The sequence below is a fragment of the Rhinolophus sinicus genome, chromosome 12, assembly GCF_057876585.1.
Source record: "Rhinolophus sinicus isolate RSI-liver-muscle chromosome 12, RSI-T2T, whole genome shotgun sequence".
Lineage (NCBI taxonomy): Eukaryota > Metazoa > Chordata > Mammalia > Chiroptera > Rhinolophidae > Rhinolophus > Rhinolophus sinicus.
The window spans coordinates 402,419-419,481 of record NC_142512.1 but is presented as its reverse complement, the minus strand read 5'-3'; the positions used below and the strand labels follow the sequence as shown (position 1 = coordinate 419,481).

At 71.1% G+C, this 17,063-nt stretch overlaps 6 pseudogenes; all 6 read left to right on the top strand.

Annotated features, from left to right (window-relative positions):
• The first annotated feature begins 3,088 nt into the window (after window positions 1-3,088).
• On the top strand, window positions 3,089-3,208 carry LOC148756122 (5S ribosomal RNA; annotated as a pseudogene).
• Window positions 3,209-4,442: 1,234 nt separating this feature from the next.
• LOC148756121 (5S ribosomal RNA) lies at window positions 4,443-4,562 on the top strand (annotated as a pseudogene).
• Window positions 4,563-9,268: 4,706 nt separating this feature from the next.
• Window positions 9,269-9,388, top strand: LOC148756120 (5S ribosomal RNA; annotated as a pseudogene).
• Window positions 9,389-10,613: 1,225 nt separating this feature from the next.
• Window positions 10,614-10,733, top strand: LOC148756119 (5S ribosomal RNA; annotated as a pseudogene).
• A 4,706-nt stretch (window positions 10,734-15,439) lies between these two features.
• Window positions 15,440-15,559, top strand: LOC148756118 (5S ribosomal RNA; annotated as a pseudogene).
• Window positions 15,560-16,793: 1,234 nt separating this feature from the next.
• Window positions 16,794-16,913, top strand: LOC148756117 (5S ribosomal RNA; annotated as a pseudogene).
• Window positions 16,914-17,063: the final 150 nt, after the last annotated feature.

Below are 17,063 nucleotides of genomic sequence, written 5' to 3'. Positions count from 1 at the left end.
GGTTCCCCGTCTTCCTGTCCCCCGTCTCCCGGGTCCCCCGTCCCCACGTTCCACCATCCCCCCTATTCCGGTCCCCCCCGTCCCCTGTTCCCCCCGTCCCCTGATCCCCCTGTTCCCCCGTACCCCCATCCACCCTCTCCCAGTCCACCCGTCCCCCGGTGCCCCCGTCCCCCCAGTGCCCCATCCCCCGTCCCCCGCTCCCCCGTCCCCCCAGTCCCCCCACGCCCCTGGTCCACCCGTCCCCCATTCCCTCGTCTCCCGGTCCCCCCCTCCCCGGGTCCCCCGACCCCCGTTCCCCCGTCTCCCGGTCCTCCGTCTCGCGGTCCACCTGTCCCCCGGTCCCCCAGTCCCAACGTCTCCCCGTCCCCCCATCCCTCCTTCGCCTGGTCCCCCCGTCCCCCCATACCCCCGGTCTCCCGTTCCCCGGTCCCCCGTCGCCTCCTGGTCCCCCGGTCCCCCGGTTCCCCCGGCGCCCAGGCGCCCTTCTACCGGTCCCCCCGTTCCCCGGTCGCCCCGTCTCCCGGTCCCCAGTCTCCCGGTCCCCTGTCTCCCGGTCGCCCGGTCTTCCGGTCCCCCGGTCCTCCGTCCAGTGTTACCCCCTTCCCCCGGTCCCCCGGTCCCCCCATCTCCCTGTCCCTCTGTCTCCCGGTCCGGCCGCACACCCATCCCCCCCTCTCCCGGTCCCCCGTCTCCCGGTCGCCCGGTCCCCAGGTCCCCCGTCTCCCGGTCCCCTCATCCCCTGGACCCCCAACCCCCGGTCCCTGGTCCCCCGGTCCCCCAGTCCCCCGGTTCCCCCATCGCCCTGGCCCCCGTCTACCGATCCCCCAGTTCTCCGTTCGCCCCGTCTTCCGGTCCTCCCGTCCCACAGTCTCCCGTCTCCCGGTGTCCCATCTCCCGGTCACCCCGTCCCCGGTCCCCCGTCTCGCGGTCCCCCGTCTCCTAGTCGCCCCGTTCCCCGGTACCCGATCTCCCGGTCCCCTCATCCCCCAGTCCCCCAACCCCCGGTCCCCCGGTCCCCCCGTCCCCCGGTCCCCGGTCCCCCGGTCCCCCCATCTCCCGGTCCACTGGTACCCCCGTCCCCCCAGTCCATTCATGCCCCTGGTCACCCCGTCGCCTGGTCCCCTATCCCCCGGTCCCCCCAACCTCCGGTCCCCCGGTCCGCGGGTCCCCTGGTCCCCCCATCCGCCGTTCCCCCGGTCCCCCCCGTCTCCGTTGCCCCGGTCCCCCCGTCCCCCGGTCCCCCCGTCCCCCAGTCCCCCCGACCCTCCAGTCCCCCTGTCCCTCTGTCTCCCGGTCCCCCCGTCACCCCGTCCCCCCGGCCCCAGGTCCCCCATCTCCCGGTCCCCCCGTCTCACGGTCCCCCGTTCCCCCGTTTCCCGGTCCCCCCCTCCCCATGTCCCTCGTCCCCCAGTACCCTCGTACTCCTGTCCCTCCATCCACCGGTCTCCTGGTCCCTCCGTCCCACCGTCCGCCAGTCCCACCGTCCTCTCATTCCCCCAATCCCCCAGTCCCCCAGTCTCCCTGTCCCCCAATTCCCCGGTCTCCCTTTCCCCTGGTACCGTGTCCCCCCATCTCCCGGTCCCCCCGTCCCCTGGTCCCACTGTCTCCCAGTACCCAGTCCCCCTGTCCCCCCGGTCCCCCGGTCCCCTTGTCCCCCCATCCCCCAGTCCCCCCGTCCCCCCGGCCCTCTCGTACTCCCGTCCCCCCATCTTCCGGTCACCCCTTCCCCCCGTCCCACATGCCCCCGTCTCCCAGACCCCCCGTCCCCCGGTTCTCCCAGTTCCAACGGTCTCCCTGTCCCCCTGCCCCCCTTCCCCCATCTCCTGGTACCCCGTCCCCCGGTACCCCCGCCCCGGGTTCCTACAGTCCCACCGTTCTCCCTGTCCCACCCCTTACACCCGTCTCCCGGTCCCCTGTCCCCCGGTCCTCCCGTCCCCCGGTCCCCCTGTCCCCCCGTTCTGTCTGTCGGTCCCTGTCCTGCGGGGACTCTAGTCCCTCTGCCCGCACAAGAACCCAGGATTTGGCGAGGCCAAGAAGGAACACCAACAGAGCCACGGATAGGGGGCTCATAGCACCATGTCTCACGGGCAGCTGGCTTGGAGACACGGCAAGCCGGAGCCGCCCGATCCCCAACCTGCCGGCCGATTCTCTGCCAACCAACAGACCCACCAAGCCGGCCCACTGCAGTCCGCGCCCCTCTGCAATTTGCAGTCCACCATCCGCGCTTCCTAGCTTGGCCACCGCAGCTCTGCCAGTGGCCAATGGCCAACTGGCAACAGCTGATGGCCAAGCGGTAACAGCTGATGTCCGTGCAGCCCCCACGCAGCACCCCTCCACGCGAGGCCCAGAGCCTGGAAAGTGCTCTCTGCAAGTCTGTCCCCACAGTCCCCGTCTGTCTCTCTCCGCCTACCTCTTGCTCCGTCTCTGGCCTTCTCTCATCCTCTCTCTCAACACCCTGGGTCAGGAGAGGTGATGTGTAGCCAGTGAAGTGACCAGTGATCGGGCGGGACGCCGGTCGCTGATGAGGGGCGAGGGCCCAGACAGAAGGCTGTGTGACGAAGGGTGGCGGCAGTCTGGAGGTGCTGCCCCCTGGTCGCGGGTGGCTCTCCCTGGCTTTGGGCCAGTGGGTGGGGCCGGCCAGGGCCAGGGCCTGGGTTGCACGTCCCTAGGGTGGAGGGGACTGAGAGGACCCTGCGACCCCCTCGGTGGCCCTGAGTGGTGGGGACAGCACAGCAGCAAGGGGGGTGTGCGGTTGTGGGGCTGGGGGGGGATGAGAGGGGTTGGGGTAGGGGGGCGTGGTAAAAGCCATTCCGGGCGTGGGGAGTCCCAGGATGCCAGGGCGCCCAGACATATGTCACAGTCAGGGAAGTGACAGAGGCCTGTGGAGCCACTGGGGGGCGCGAAGGGGCCTCGCTGCGGGCCAGGAGTAGCCCGTCGCCCACACCAGCGGCGACCGGAGGAGGCGGGGAGCGGGCGGGAGGCACTCAGGCAGACATGCTCGCCACCCGAGCGGCCCAGCAGCATGGCGCGTGCGCTCAGGAGGCAAGTCGGGAGCAGGCTCTTGGAGTGCCGGGAGCCGGGTCCCAGTGCCTAAGGCCATACCACCCTGAACGCAGCAGATCTCGTCTGATCTCGGAAGCGAAGCAGGGTCTGTCCTGGTTAGTACTTGGATGGGAGACCGCCTGGGAATACCTGTTGGCTTTTGCTAGCGTCTCCTTTTGCATCGCCGCTCCGGCGTGGCTCCCTCCGAACCCCTGCCGCCCCTTGCCCCTCTGCAGCCTCCCAGCCAGCCGCAGGTCCCCCTGACCAGCAGAGGGTCAGCCGCCCGGCACTACAAGCTGGCAGCCCCGGCCGCACACCAGGCCCGTGGGCCAGGGCTCCCCCCCCACACCCTCCTCTCAGTCCTCTTCGGTCCCGCAGGCCGTCATCGCGAATCCTTCGCCGACGCGCGGTCGCCGCCACCGCCGCCTGCGCCAAAGCCACCGCCACCACCGGGCTCCCCACACCCCCCCCCCAGCGCTGCCCTCGCCCCCGCCCCTGTCCCCGCCCCCGCCGCCGCCACCGCCAAACTCCCTCAAACTCCCTCCTGTGCTCTCCCCACCTCGGCCGCCAGCACCGCGCTCCCCATCTCCGCCACCAGTGCTGCCCTCTCCCCCTCCCCCGCCCCCGCTGCCGCCATTGCCGCACTCCCTCAATTCCCTCCTCTGCTCTCCCCGCCTCCAGCACCGCCATCTTCCCCGCCCCCGCCCCAGCCCCCGCCACCACCAATGCCATACTCGCTCAGTCTCCCGCCTCTGCTCTCCCGGCCTCCGCCGCCAGCACCGCCCTCACGCCCTCCCCAGCCCCCGCCGCCACCGCCGCCGCCATCGGCCCCGTGTCCCAGCGCCCACCGTCAAAGCCCCCATTGTCGCCGCCGCCATCGCCGCCCTGGCGCCATCCACGCGGTTGCCATCGCCTACCTCGCCACCCTCCCGTGCCTCCGCCGCCGCCGCCGCAGCCGGCGCCGCAGCCACCCCCGCCGCCGCCGCGGGGTCCTCCCACAACTCCCAGGCCCAGGGTTGCCTGCTGGTGCAGGCCTCCACCAGCCTTGGGGCTGCGGTTGGGGGTAAACCTGGTGGCGGTAGGGGGGCGGGTTGTATGCCGGTCTGGGTGCGGGGAGTCCCAGGATGCCAGAGTTCCACGACTTCAGGCACCATCAGGGAAGTGGCAGTGTCCCATGGAGCCCCGGGTGGCGCGAAGGGGCCTCGCTGTCGGCCAGGAGTAGCCCGCCGCCCACGCCAGGGGCATTAGGAAGAGGCGGGGAGCCGGACTGGGGGGGGACGCGGTGCTGGCAGAGCCGGCCCGCGGGTCGATGCTCGCCACCGGAGCGGCTCATCTGCATGGCGGGCGCTCACGAGACAGGCCGGGAGCAGGCTCTTGGGGCGCGGGAGCCGGGTCCCTGCGTCTACGGCCATACCACCCTGAACGCGCCCGATCTCCTCTGATCTCGGGAGCTAAGCAGGGAGGGGCCTGGTTAGTACTTGCATGGGAGACCGCCTGGGAATACCTGTAGGCTTTTGCTCGCCTCTCCTTTTGCGCCGCCGCCCCGGCGTGCCTCCCTCCGAATCCCTGCCGCCCCTTGCCCCTCTGCAACCCCTGCAGCCGCCCAGCCAGCCGAAGGTCCCCCTGGCCAGAGGAGGGACAGCCGCCCAGCACTACAAGCTCGCATCCCCGGCCGCACACCAAGCCTGTCGGCCAGGGCTCCCCCCCTCTCCCTCTTCTTAGTGCTCTTCGCCGAGGCAGGCCGTCAGCCTGCAGCAGCCAGCCGCGTCTAGGTCGCCGCCGCCGCCACCGCCATCGCAGGGCTCCCTGTCGCTCCCCGACCCTGCCGCCGCCGCAACCCCCAACGCCCAAGCCCAGGGCTGCCTGCCGGCGCAGGCTTCCACCAGGCTCTCTCCATCCCAGGACGTGCCGGTCCTTTGCACCTCGGCCCGAGCCCAGGGGACGCCCATCCCTGCGCCTGCCCCTGGGCCCCGAGACACAGGATCGGCGTGTCCTCGGGCAAACGGGACGCCCACCCGCCCCGCCCCACCGGAGTCTTCTGTCTCCGCGGGCAGGCACCTCTCCCCACACCCCCGCGCGTCCCCTCCCGTCTCCCACAAGAGCCAGGAGCCCTCCCTTCCCGCCGGCCACGGTGTCCCCGACACAAAGGGCACAAAGAGCCGGGACAAACCAGGGGACGGCGGGAGCAGCACCCCAACACACCACGCGCCATCGACTCCAGGGGAGACCGCCACAAGGGAAGAGCAGGCACGCAGGCACACAATCCTCACAACCAGGGTGCCTGGGGGCTGCCACTCTCCTCCCGCGGGCGGGTCCCTGGGCGGGGCTCAGAGCCCACTGGCCCTCCGGAGACCCTGGCGGCCCGCCCCGGGGGCTTCAATGGTGACTGCCAACGCCAGGGCAATGCCTCCTTGGCGGAGCCCAGCCCCGGGCACGACCACACTCCGGTGGAGAAGCCACCACTTCAACACAGCCTCAGTGCGTCTGTCCCAGTCCGTGTGCCCGAATGTGCGTCCCTCCCACCCTCCCCCACCCCATGTCTGTCTGGCTCTGTGACGTGCCTGTTGGGTTCTGGCTCTGGCTCAGGAGCTCTCTCCCCGCGTGCCTGCCCCCTCTTTCTCTGTCTCTGTCCATGTCTCTCTGTATGTCTAGACACATACACGTACATATACGTGTATATTTCCATCTCGCTCCCTCTTACTCCTCCTCCCGTTCTGTCTGTCTGTCCCTGTCGTGCGGGGACTCTAGTCCCTCTGCCCGCACAAGAACGCAGGATTTGGCGAGGCCAAGAAGGAACACCCACAGAGCCACGGATAGGGGGCTCATAGCACCATGTCTCACGGGCGGCTGGCTTGGAGACACGGCAAGCCGGAGCCGCCCGATCCCCCACCTGCTGGCCGATTCTCTGCCAACCAACAGACCCACCAAGCCGGCCCACTGCAGTCCGCGCCCCTCTGCAATTTGCAGTCCACCATCCGCGCTTCCTAGCTTGGCCACCGCAGCTCTGCCGGTGTCCAATGGCCAACTGGCAACAGCTGAAGGCCAAGCGGTAACAGCTGATGTCAGTGCAGCCCCACGCAGTACCCCCGTCCCCCGGTACCCCCGTCTCCCCGTCACCCCTGTCTCCGTTCCCCCGGTTCCCCGTCTTCCTGTCCCCCGTCTCCCGGGTCCCCCGTCCCCACGTTCCACCATCCCCCCTATTCCGGTCCCCCCCGTCCCCTGTTCCCCCCGTCCCCTGATCCCCCTGTTCCCCCGTACCCCCATCCACCCTCTCCCAGTCCACCCGTCCCCCGGTGCCCCCGTCCCCCCAGTGCCCCATCCCCCGTCCCCCGCTCCCCCGTCCCCCCAGTCCCCCCACGCCCCTGGTCCACCCGTCCCCCATTCCCTCGTCTCCCGGTCCCCCCCTCCCCGGGTCCCCCGACCCCCGTTCCCCCGTCTCCCGGTCCTCCGTCTCGCGGTCCACCTGTCCCCCGGTCCCCCAGTCCCAACGTCTCCCCGTCCCCCCGTCCCTCCTTCGCCTGGTCCCCCCGTCCCCCCATACCCCCGGTCTCCCGTTCCCCGGTCCCCCGTCGCCTCCTGGTCCCCCGGTCCCCCGGTTCCCCCGGCGCCCAGGCGCCCTTCTACCGGTCCCCCCGTTCCCCGGTCGCCCCGTCTCCCGGTCCCCAGTCTCCCGGTCCCCTGTCTCCCGGTCGCCCGGTCTTCCGGTCCCCCGGTCCTCCGTCCAGTGTTACCCCCTTCCCCCGGTCCCCCGGTCCCCCCATCTCCCTGTCCCTCTGTCTCCCGGTCCGGCCGCACACCCATCCCCCCGTCTCCCGGTCCCCCGTCTCCCGGTCGCCCGGTCCCCAGGTCCCCCGTCTCCCGGTCCCCTCATCCCCTGGACCCCCAACCCCCGGTCCCTGGTCCCCCGGTCCCCCAGTCCCCCGGTTCCCCCATCGCCCTGGCCCCCGTCTACCGATCCCCCAGTTCTCCGTTCGCCCCGTCTTCCGGTCCTCCCGTCCCACAGTCTCCCGTCTCCCGGTGTCCCATCTCCCGGTCACCCCGTCCCCGGTCCCCCGTCTCGCGGTCCCCCGTCTCCTAGTCGCCCCGTTCCCCGGTACCCGATCTCCCGGTCCCCTCATCCCCCAGTCCCCCAACCCCCGGTCCCCCGTTCCCCCCGTCCCCCGGTCCCCGGTCCCCCGGTCCCCCCATCTCCCGGTCCACTGGTACCCCCGTCCCCCCAGTCCATTCATGCCCCTGGTCACCCCGTCGCCCGGTCCCCTATCCCCCGGTCCCCCCAACCTCCGGTCCCCCGGTCCGCGGGTCCCCTGGTCCCCCCATCCGCCGTTCCCCCGGTCCCCCCCTCCGTCTCCGTTGCCCCGGTCCCCCCGTCCCCCGGTCCCCCCGTCCCCCGGTCCCCCCGACCCTCCAGTCCCCCTGTCCCTCTGTCTCCCGGTCCCCCCGTCACCCCGTCCCCCCGGCCCCAGGTCCCCCATCTCCCGGTCCCCCCGTCTCACGGTCCCCCGTTCCCCCGTTTCCCGGTCCCCCCCTCCCCATGTCCCTCGTCCCCCAGTACCCTCGTACTCCTGTCCCTCCATCCACCGGTCTCCTGGTCCCTCCGTCCCACCGTCCGCCAGTCCCACCGTCCTCTCATTCCCCCAATCCCCCAGTCCCCCAGTCTCCCTGTCCCCCAATTCCCCGGTCTCCCTTTCCCCTGGTACCGTGTCCCCCCATCTCCCGGTCCCCCCGTCCCCTGGTCCCACTGTCTCCCAGTACCCAGTCCCCCTGTCCCCCCGGTCCCCCGGTCCCCTTGTCCCCCCATCCCCCAGTCCCCCCGTCCCCCCGGCCCTCTCGTACTCCCGTCCCCCCATCTTCCGGTCACCCCTTCCCCCCGTCCCACATGCCCCCGTCTCCCAGACCCCCCGTCCCCCGGTTCTCCCAGTTCCAACGGTCTCCCTGTCCCCCTGCCCCCCTTCCCCCATCTCCTGGTACCCCGTCCCCCGGTACCCCCGCCCCGGGTTCCTACAGTCCCACCGTTCTCCCTGTCCCCCCCCTTACACCCGTCTCCCGGTCCCCTGTCCCCCGGTCCTCCCGTCCCCCGGTCCCCCTGTCCCCCCGTTCTGTCTGTCGGTCCTTGTCCTGCGGGGACTCTAGTCCCTCTGCCCGCACAAGAACCCAGGATTTGGCGAGGCCAAGAAGGAACACCAACAGAGCCACGGATAGGGGGCTCATAGCACCATGTCTCACGGGCGGCTGGCTTGGAGACACGGCAAGCCGGAGCCGCCCGATCCCCAACCTGCCTGCCGATTCTCTGCCAACCAACAGACCCACCAAGCCGGCCCACTGCAGTCCGCGCCCCTCTGCAATTTGCAGTCCACCATCCGCGCTTCCTAGCTTGGCCACCGCAGCTCTGCCAGTGGCCAATGGCCAACTGGCAACAGCTGATGGCCAAGCGGTAACAGCTGATGTCCGTGCAGCCCCCACGCAGCACCCCTCCACGCGAGGCCCAGAGCCTGGAAAGTGCTCTCTGCAAGTCTGTCCCCACAGTCCCCGTCTGTCTCTCTCCGCCTACCTCTTGCTCCGTCTCTGGCCTTCTCTCATCCTCTCTCTCAACACCCTGGGTCAGGAGAGGTGATGTGTAGCCAGTGAAGTGACCAGTGATCGGGCGGGACGCCGGTCGCTGATGAGGGGCGAGGGCCCAGACAGAAGGCTGTGTGACGAAGGGTGGCGGCAGTCTGGAGGTGCTGCCCCCTGGTCGCGGGTGGCTCTCCCTGGCTTTGGGCCAGTGGGTGGGGCCGGCCAGGGCCAGGGCCTGGGTTGCACGTCCCTAGGGTGGAGGGGACTGAGAGGACCCTGCGACCCCCTCGGTGGCCCTGAGTGGTGGGGACAGCACAGCAGCAAGGGGGGTGTGCGGTTGTGGGGCTGGGGGGGGATGAGAGGGGTTGGGGTAGGGGGGCGTGGTAAAAGCCATTCCGGGCGTGGGGAGTCCCAGGATGCCAGGGCGCCCAGACATATGTCACAGTCAGGGAAGTGACAGAGGCCTGTGGAGCCACTGGGGGGCGCGAAGGGGCCTCGCTGCGGGCCAGGAGTAGCCCGTCGCCCACACCAGCGGCGACCGGAGGAGGCGGGGAGCGGGCGGGAGGCACTCGGGCAGACATGCTCGCCACCCGAGCGGCCCAGCAGCATGGCGCGTGCGCTCAGGAGGCAAGTCGGGAGCAGGCTCTTGGAGTGCCGGGAGCCGGGTCCCAGTGCCTAAGGCCATACCACCCTGAACGCAGCAGATCTCGTCTGATCTCGGAAGCGAAGCAGGGTCTGTCCTGGTTAGTACTTGGATGGGAGACCGCCTGGGAATACCTGTTGGCTTTTGCTAGCGTCTCCTTTTGCATCGCCGCTCCGGCGTGGATCCCTCCGAACCCCTGCCGCCCCTTGCCCCTCTGCAGCCTCCCAGCCAGCCGCAGGTCCCCCTGACCAGCAGAGGGTCAGCCGCCCGGCACTACAAGCTGGCAGCCCCGGCCGCACACCAGGCCCGTGGGCCAGGGCTCCCCCCCCACACCCTCCTCTCAGTCCTCTTCGGTCCCGCAGGCCGTCATCGCGAATCCTTCGCCGACGCGCGGTCGCCGCCACCGCCGCCTGCGCCAAAGCCACCGCCACCACCGGGCTCCCCACACCCCCCCCCCAGCGCTGCCCTCGCCCCCGCCCCTGTCCCCGCCCCCGCCGCCGCCACCGCCAAACTCCCTCAAACTCCCTCCTGTGCTCTCCCCACCTCGGCCGCCAGCACCGCGCTCCCCATCTCCGCCACCAGTGCTGCCCTCTCCCCCTCCCCCGCCCCCGTTGCCTCCATTGCCACACTCCCTCAATTCCCTCCTCTGCTCTCCCCGCCTCCAGCACCGCCATCTTCCCCGCCCCCGCCCCAGCCCCCGCCGCCACCAATGCCATACTCCCTCAGTCTCCCGCCTCTGCTCTCCCGGCCTCCGCCGCCAGCACCGCCCTCACGCCCTCCCCAGCCCCCGCCGCCACCGCCGCCGCCATCGGCCCCCGTGTCCCAGCGCCCACCGTCAAAGCCCCCATTGTCGCCGCCGCCATCGCCGCCCTGGCGCCATCCACGCGGTTGCCATCGCCTACCTCGCCACCCTCCCCTGCCTCCGCCGCCGCCGCCGCAGCCGCCCCCGCCGCCGCCGCCGCGGGGTCCTCCCACAACTCCCAAGCCCAGGGTTGCCTGCTGGTGCAGGCCTCCACCAGCCTTGGGGCTGCGGTTGGGGGTAAACCTGGTGGCGGTAGGGGGGCGGGTTGTATGCCGGTCTGGGTGCGGGGAGTCCCAGGATGCCAGAGTTCCACGACTTCTGGCACCATCAGGGAAGTGGCAGTGTCCCATGGAGCCCCGGGTGGCGCGAAGGGGCCTCGCTGTCGGCCAGGAGTAGCCCGCCGCCCACGCCAGGGGCATTAGGAAGAGGCGGGGAGCCGGACTGGGGGGGGACGCGGTGCTGGCAGAGCCGGCCCGCGGGTCGATGCTCGCCACCGGAGCGGCTCATCTGCATGGCGGGCGCTCACGAGACAGGCCGGGAGCAGGCTTTGGGGCGCGGGAGCCGGGTCCCAGCGTCTACGGCCATACCACCCTGAACGCGCCCGATCTCCTCTGATCTCGGGAGCTAAGCAGGGAGGGGCCTGGTTAGTACTTGCATGGGAGACCGCCTGGGAATACCTGTAGGCTTTTGCTCGCCTCTCCTTTTGCGCCGCCGCCCCGGCGTGCCTCCCTCCGAATCCCTGCCGCCCCTTGCCCCTCTGCAACCCCTGCAGCCGCCCAGCCAGCCGAAGGTCCCCCTGGCCAGAGGAGGGACAGCCGCCCAGCACTACAAGCTCGCATCCCCGGCCGCACACCAGGCCTGTCGGCCAGGGCTCCCCCCCTCTCCCTCTTCTTAGTGCTCTTCGCCGAGGCAGGCCGTCAGCCTGCAGCAGCCAGCCGCGTCTAGGTCGCCGCCGCCGCCACCGCCATCGCAGGGCTCCCTCTCGCTCCCCGACCCTGCCGCCGCCGCAACCCCCAACGCCCAAGCCCAGGGCTGCCTGCCGGCGCAGGCTTCCACCAGGCTCTCTCCATCCCAGGACGTGCCGGTCCTTTGCACCTCGGCCCGAGCCCAGGGGACGCCCATCCCTGCGCCTGCCCCTGGGCCCCGAGACACAGGATCGGCGTGTCCTCGGGCAAACGGGACGCCCACCCGCCCCGCCCCACCGGAGTCTTCTGTCTCCGCGGGCAGGCACCTCTCCCCACACCCCCGCGCGTCCCCTCCCGTCTCCCACAAGAGCCAGGAGCCCTCCCTTCCCGCCGGCCACGGTGTCCCCGACACAAAGGGCACAAAGAGCCGGGACAAACCAGGGGACGGCGGGAGCAGCACCCCAACACACCACGCGCCATCGACTCCAGGGGAGACCGCCACAAGGGAAGAGCAGGCACGCAGGCACACAATCCTCACAACCAGGGTGCCTGGGGGCTGCCACTCTCCTCCCGCGGGCGGGTCCCTGGGCGGGGCTCAGAGCCCACTGGCCCTCCGGAGACCCTGGCGGCCCGCCCCGGGGGCTTCAATGGTGACTGCCAACGCCAGGGCAATGCCTCCTTGGCGGAGCCCAGCCCCGGGCACGACCACACTCCGGTGGAGAAGCCACCACTTCAACACAGCCTCAGTGCGTCTGTCCCAGTCCGTGTGCCCGAATGTGCGTCCCTCCCACCCTCCCCCACCCCATGTCTGTCTGGCTCTGTGACGTGCCTGTTGGGTTCTGGCTCTGGCTCAGGAGCTCTCTCCCCGCGTGCCTGCCCCCTCTTTCTCTGTCTCTGTCCATGTCTCTCTGTATGTCTAGACACATACATGTACATATACGTGTATATTTCCATCTCGCTCCCTCTTACTCCTCCTCCCGTTCTGTCTGTCTGTCCCTGTCCTGCGGGGACTCTAGTCCCTCTGCCCGCACAAGAACGCAGGATTTGGCGAGGCCAAGAAGGAACACCCACAGAGCCACGGATAGGGGGCTCATAGCACCATGTCTCACGGGCGGCTGGCTTGGAGACACGGCAAGCCGGAGCCGCCCGATCCCCCACCTGCTGGCCGATTCTCTGCCAACCAACAGACCCACCAAGCCGGCCCACTGCAGTCCGCGCCCCTCTGCAATTTGCAGTCCACCATCCGCGCTTCCTAGCTTGGCCACCGCAGCTCTGCCGGTGTCCAATGGCCAACTGGCAACAGCTGAAGGCCAAGCGGTAACAGCTGATGTCAGTGCAGCCCCACGCAGTACCCCCGTCCCCCGGTACCCCCGTCTCCCCGTCACCCCTGTCTCCGTTCCCCCGGTTCCCCGTCTTCCTGTCCCCCGTCTCCCGGGTCCCCCGTCCCCACGTTCCACCATCCCCCCTATTCCGGTCCCCCCCGTCCCCTGTTCCCCCCGTCCCCTGATCCCCCTGTTCCCCCGTACCCCCATCCACCCTCTCCCAGTCCACCCGTCCCCCGGTGCCCCCGTCCCCCCAGTGCCCCATCCCCCGTCCCCCGCTCCCCCGTCCCCCCAGTCCCCCCACGCCCCTGGTCCACCCGTCCCCCATTCCCTCGTCTCCCGGTCCCCCCCTCCCCGGGTCCCCCGACCCCCGTTCCCCCGTCTCCCGGTCCTCCGTCTCGCGGTCCACCTGTCCCCCGGTCCCCCAGTCCCAACGTCTCCCCGTCCCCCCATCCCTCCTTCGCCTGGTCCCCCCGTCCCCCCATACCCCCGGTCTGCCGTTCCCCGGTCCCCCGTCGCCTCCTGGTCCCCCGGTCCCCCGGTTCCCCCGGCGCCCAGGCGCCCTTCTACCGGTCCCCCCGTTCCCCGGTCGCCCCGTCTCCCGGTCCCCAGTCTCCCGGTCCCCTGTCTCCCGGTCGCCCGGTCTTCCGGTCCCCCGGTCCTCCGTCCAGTGTTACCCCCTTCCCCCGGTCCCCCGGTCCCCCCATCTCCCTGTCCCTCTGTCTCCCGGTCCGGCCGCACACCCATCCCCCCGTCTCCCGGTCCCCCGTCTCCCGGTCGCCCGGTCCCCAGGTCCCCCGTCTCCCGGTCCCCTCATCCCCTGGACCCCCAACCCCCGGTCCCTGGTCCCCCGGTCCCCCAGTCCCCCGGTTCCCCCATCGCCCTGGCCCCCGTCTACCGATCCCCCAGTTCTCCGTTCGCCCCGTCTTCCGGTCCTCCCGTCCCACAGTCTCCCGTCTCCCGGTGTCCCATCTCCCGGTCACCCCGTCCCCGGTCCCCCGTCTCGCGGTCCCCCGTCTCCTAGTCGCCCCGTTCCCCGGTACCCGATCTCCCGGTCCCCTCATCCCCCAGTCCCCCAACCCCCGGTCCCCCGTTCCCCCCGTCCCCCGGTCCCCGGTCCCCCGGTCCCCCCATCTCCCGGTCCACTGGTACCCCCGTCCCCCCAGTCCATTCATGCCCCTGGTCACCCCGTCGCCCGGTCCCCTATCCCCCGGTCCCCCCAACCTCCGGTCCCCCGGTCCGCGGGTCCCCTGGTCCCCCCATCCGCCGTTCCCCCGGTCCCCCCCTCCGTCTCCGTTGCCCCGGTCCCCCCGTCCCCCGGTCCCCCCGTCCCCCGGTCCCCCCGACCCTCCAGTCCCCCTGTCCCTCTGTCTCCCGGTCCCCCCGTCACCCCGTCCCCCCGGCCCCAGGTCCCCCATCTCCCGGTCCCCCCGTCTCACGGTCCCCCGTTCCCCCGTTTCCCGGTCCCCCCCTCCCCATGTCCCTCGTCCCCCAGTACCCTCGTACTCCTGTCCCTCCATCCACCGGTCTCCTGGTCCCTCCGTCCCACCGTCCGCCAGTCCCACCGTCCTCTCATTCCCCCAATCCCCCAGTCCCCCAGTCTCCCTGTCCCCCAATTCCCCGGTCTCCCTTTCCCCTGGTACCGTGTCCCCCCATCTCCCGGTCCCCCCGTCCCCTGGTCCCACTGTCTCCCAGTACCCAGTCCCCCTGTCCCCCCGGTCCCCCGGTCCCCTTGTCCCCCCATCCCCCAGTCCCCCCGTCCCCCCGGCCCTCTCGTACTCCCGTCCCCCCATCTTCCGGTCACCCCTTCCCCCCGTCCCACATGCCCCCGTCTCCCAGACCCCCCGTCCCCCGGTTCTCCCAGTTCCAACGGTCTCCCTGTCCCCCTGCCCCCCTTCCCCCATCTCCTGGTACCCCGTCCCCCGGTACCCCCGCCCCGGGTTCCTACAGTCCCACCGTTCTCCCTGTCCCCCCCCTTACACCCGTCTCCCGGTCCCCTGTCCCCCGGTCCTCCCGTCCCCCGGTCCCCCTGTCCCCCCGTTCTGTCTGTCGGTCCCTGTCCTGCGGGGACTCTAGTCCCTCTGCCCGCACAAGAACCCAGGATTTGGCGAGGCCAAGAAGGAACACCAACAGAGCCATGGATAGGGGGCTCATAGCACCATGTCTCACGGGCGGCTGGCTTGGAGACACGGCAAGCCGGAGCCGCCCGATCCCCAACCTGCCTGCCGATTCTCTGCCAACCAACAGACCCACCAAGCCGGCCCACTGCAGTCCGCGCCCCTCTGCAATTTGCAGTCCACCATCCGCGCTTCCTAGCTTGGCCACCGCAGCTCTGCCAGTGGCCAATGGCCAACTGGCAACAGCTGATGGCCAAGCGGTAACAGCTGATGTCCGTGCAGCCCCCACGCAGCACCCCTCCACGCGAGGCCCAGAGCCTGGAAAGTGCTCTCTGCAAGTCTGTCCCCACAGTCCCCGTCTGTCTCTCTCCGCCTACCTCTTGCTCCGTCTCTGGCCTTCTCTCATCCTCTCTCTCAACACCCTGGGTCAGGAGAGGTGATGTGTAGCCAGTGAAGTGACCAGTGATCGGGCGGGACGCCGGTCGCTGATGAGGGGCGAGGGCCCAGACAGAAGGCTGTGTGACGAAGGGTGGCGGCAGTCTGGAGGTGCTGCCCCCTGGTCGCGGTTGGCTCTCCCTGGCTTTGGGCCAGTGGGTGGGGCCGGCCAGGGCCAGGGCCTGGGTTGCACGTCCCTAGGGTGGAGGGGACTGAGAGGACCCTGCGACCCCCTCGGTGGCCCTGAGTGGTGGGGACAGCACAGCAGCAAGGGGGGTGTGCGGTTGTGGGGCTGGGGGGGGATGAGAGGGGTTGGGGTAGGGGGGCGTGGTAAAAGCCATTCCGGGCGTGGGGAGTCCCAGGATGCCAGGGCGCCCAGACATATGTCACAGTCAGGGAAGTGACAGAGGCCTGTGGAGCCACTGGGGGGCGCGAAGGGGCCTCGCTGCGGGCCAGGAGTAGCCCGTCGCCCACACCAGCGGCGACCGGAGGAGGCGGGGAGCGGGCGGGAGGCACTCGGGCAGACATGCTCGCCACCCGAGCGGCCCAGCAGCATGGCGCGTGCGCTCAGGAGGCAAGTCGGGAGCAGGCTCTTGGAGTGCCGGGAGCCGGGTCCCAGTGCCTAAGGCCATACCACCCTGAACGCAGCAGATCTCGTCTGATCTCGGAAGCGAAGCAGGGTCTGTCCTGGTTAGTACTTGGATGGGAGACCGCCTGGGAATACCTGTTGGCTTTTGCTAGCGTCTCCTTTTGCATCGCCGCTCCGGCGTGGATCCCTCCGAACCCCTGCCGCCCCTTGCCCCTCTGCAGCCTCCCAGCCAGCCGCAGGTCCCCCTGACCAGCAGAGGGTCAGCCGCCCGGCACTACAAGCTGGCAGCCCCGGCCGCACACCAGGCCCGTGGGCCAGGGCTCCCCCCCCACACCCTCCTCTCAGTCCTCTTCGGTCCCGCAGGCCGTCATCGCGAATCCTTCGCCGACGCGCGGTCGCCGCCACCGCCGCCTGCGCCAAAGCCACCGCCACCACCGGGCTCCCCACACCCCCCCCCCAGCGCTGCCCTCGCCCCCGCCCCTGTCCCCGCCCCCGCCGCCGCCACCGCCAAACTCCCTCAAACTCCCTCCTGTGCTCTCCCCACCTCGGCCGCCAGCACCGCGCTCCCCATCTCCGCCACCAGTGCTGCCCTCTCCCCCTCCCCCGCCCCCGTTGCCTCCATTGCCGCACTCCCTCAATTCCCTCCTCTGCTCTCCCCGCCTCCAGCACCGCCATCTTCCCCGCCCCCGCCCCAGCCCCCGCCGCCACCAATGCCATACTCCCTCAGTCTCCCGCCTCTGCTCTCCCGGCCTCCGCCGCCAGCACCGCCCTCACGCCCTCCCCAGCCCCCGCCGCCACCGCCGCCGCCATCGGCCCCGTGTCCCAGCGCCCACCGTCAAAGCCCCCATTGTCGCCGCCGCCATCGCCGCCCTGGCGCCATCCACGCGGTTGCCATCGCCTACCTCGCCACCCTCCCGTGCCTCCGCCGCCGCCGCCGCAGCCGGCGCCGCAGCCGCCCCCGCCGCCGCCGCGGGGTCCTCCCACAACTCCCAGGCCCAGGGTTGCCTGCTGGTGCAGGCCTCCACCAGCCTTGGGGCTGCGGTTGGGGGTAAACCTGGTGGCGGTAGGGGGGCGGGTTGTATGCCGGTCTGGGTGCGGGGAGTCCCAGGATGCCAGAGTTCCACGACTTCAGGCACCATCAGGGAAGTGGCAGTGTCCCATGGAGCCCCGGGTGGCGCGAAGGGGCCTCGCTGTCGGCCAGGAGTAGCCCGCCGCCCACGCCAGGGGCATTAGGAAGAGGCGGGGAGCCGGACTGGGGGGGGACGCGGTGCTGGCAGAGCCGGCCCGCGGGTCGATGCTCGCCACCGGAGCGGCTCATCTGCATGGCGGGCGCTCACGAGACAGGCCGGGAGCAGGCTCTTGGGGCGCGGGAGCCGGGTCCCAGCGTCTACGGCCATACCACCCTGAACGCGCCCGATCTCCTCTGATCTCGGGAGCTAAGCAGGGAGGGGCCTGGTTAGTACTTGGATGGGAGACCGCCTGGGAATAGCTGCAGGCTTTTGCTCGCCTCTCCTTTTGCGCCGCCGCCCCGGCGTGCCTCCCTCCGAATCCCTGCCGCCCCTTGCCCCTCTGCAACCCCTGCAGCCGCCCAGCCAGCCGAAGGTCCCCCTGGCCAGAGGAGGGACAGCCGCCCAGCACTACAAGCTCGCATCCCC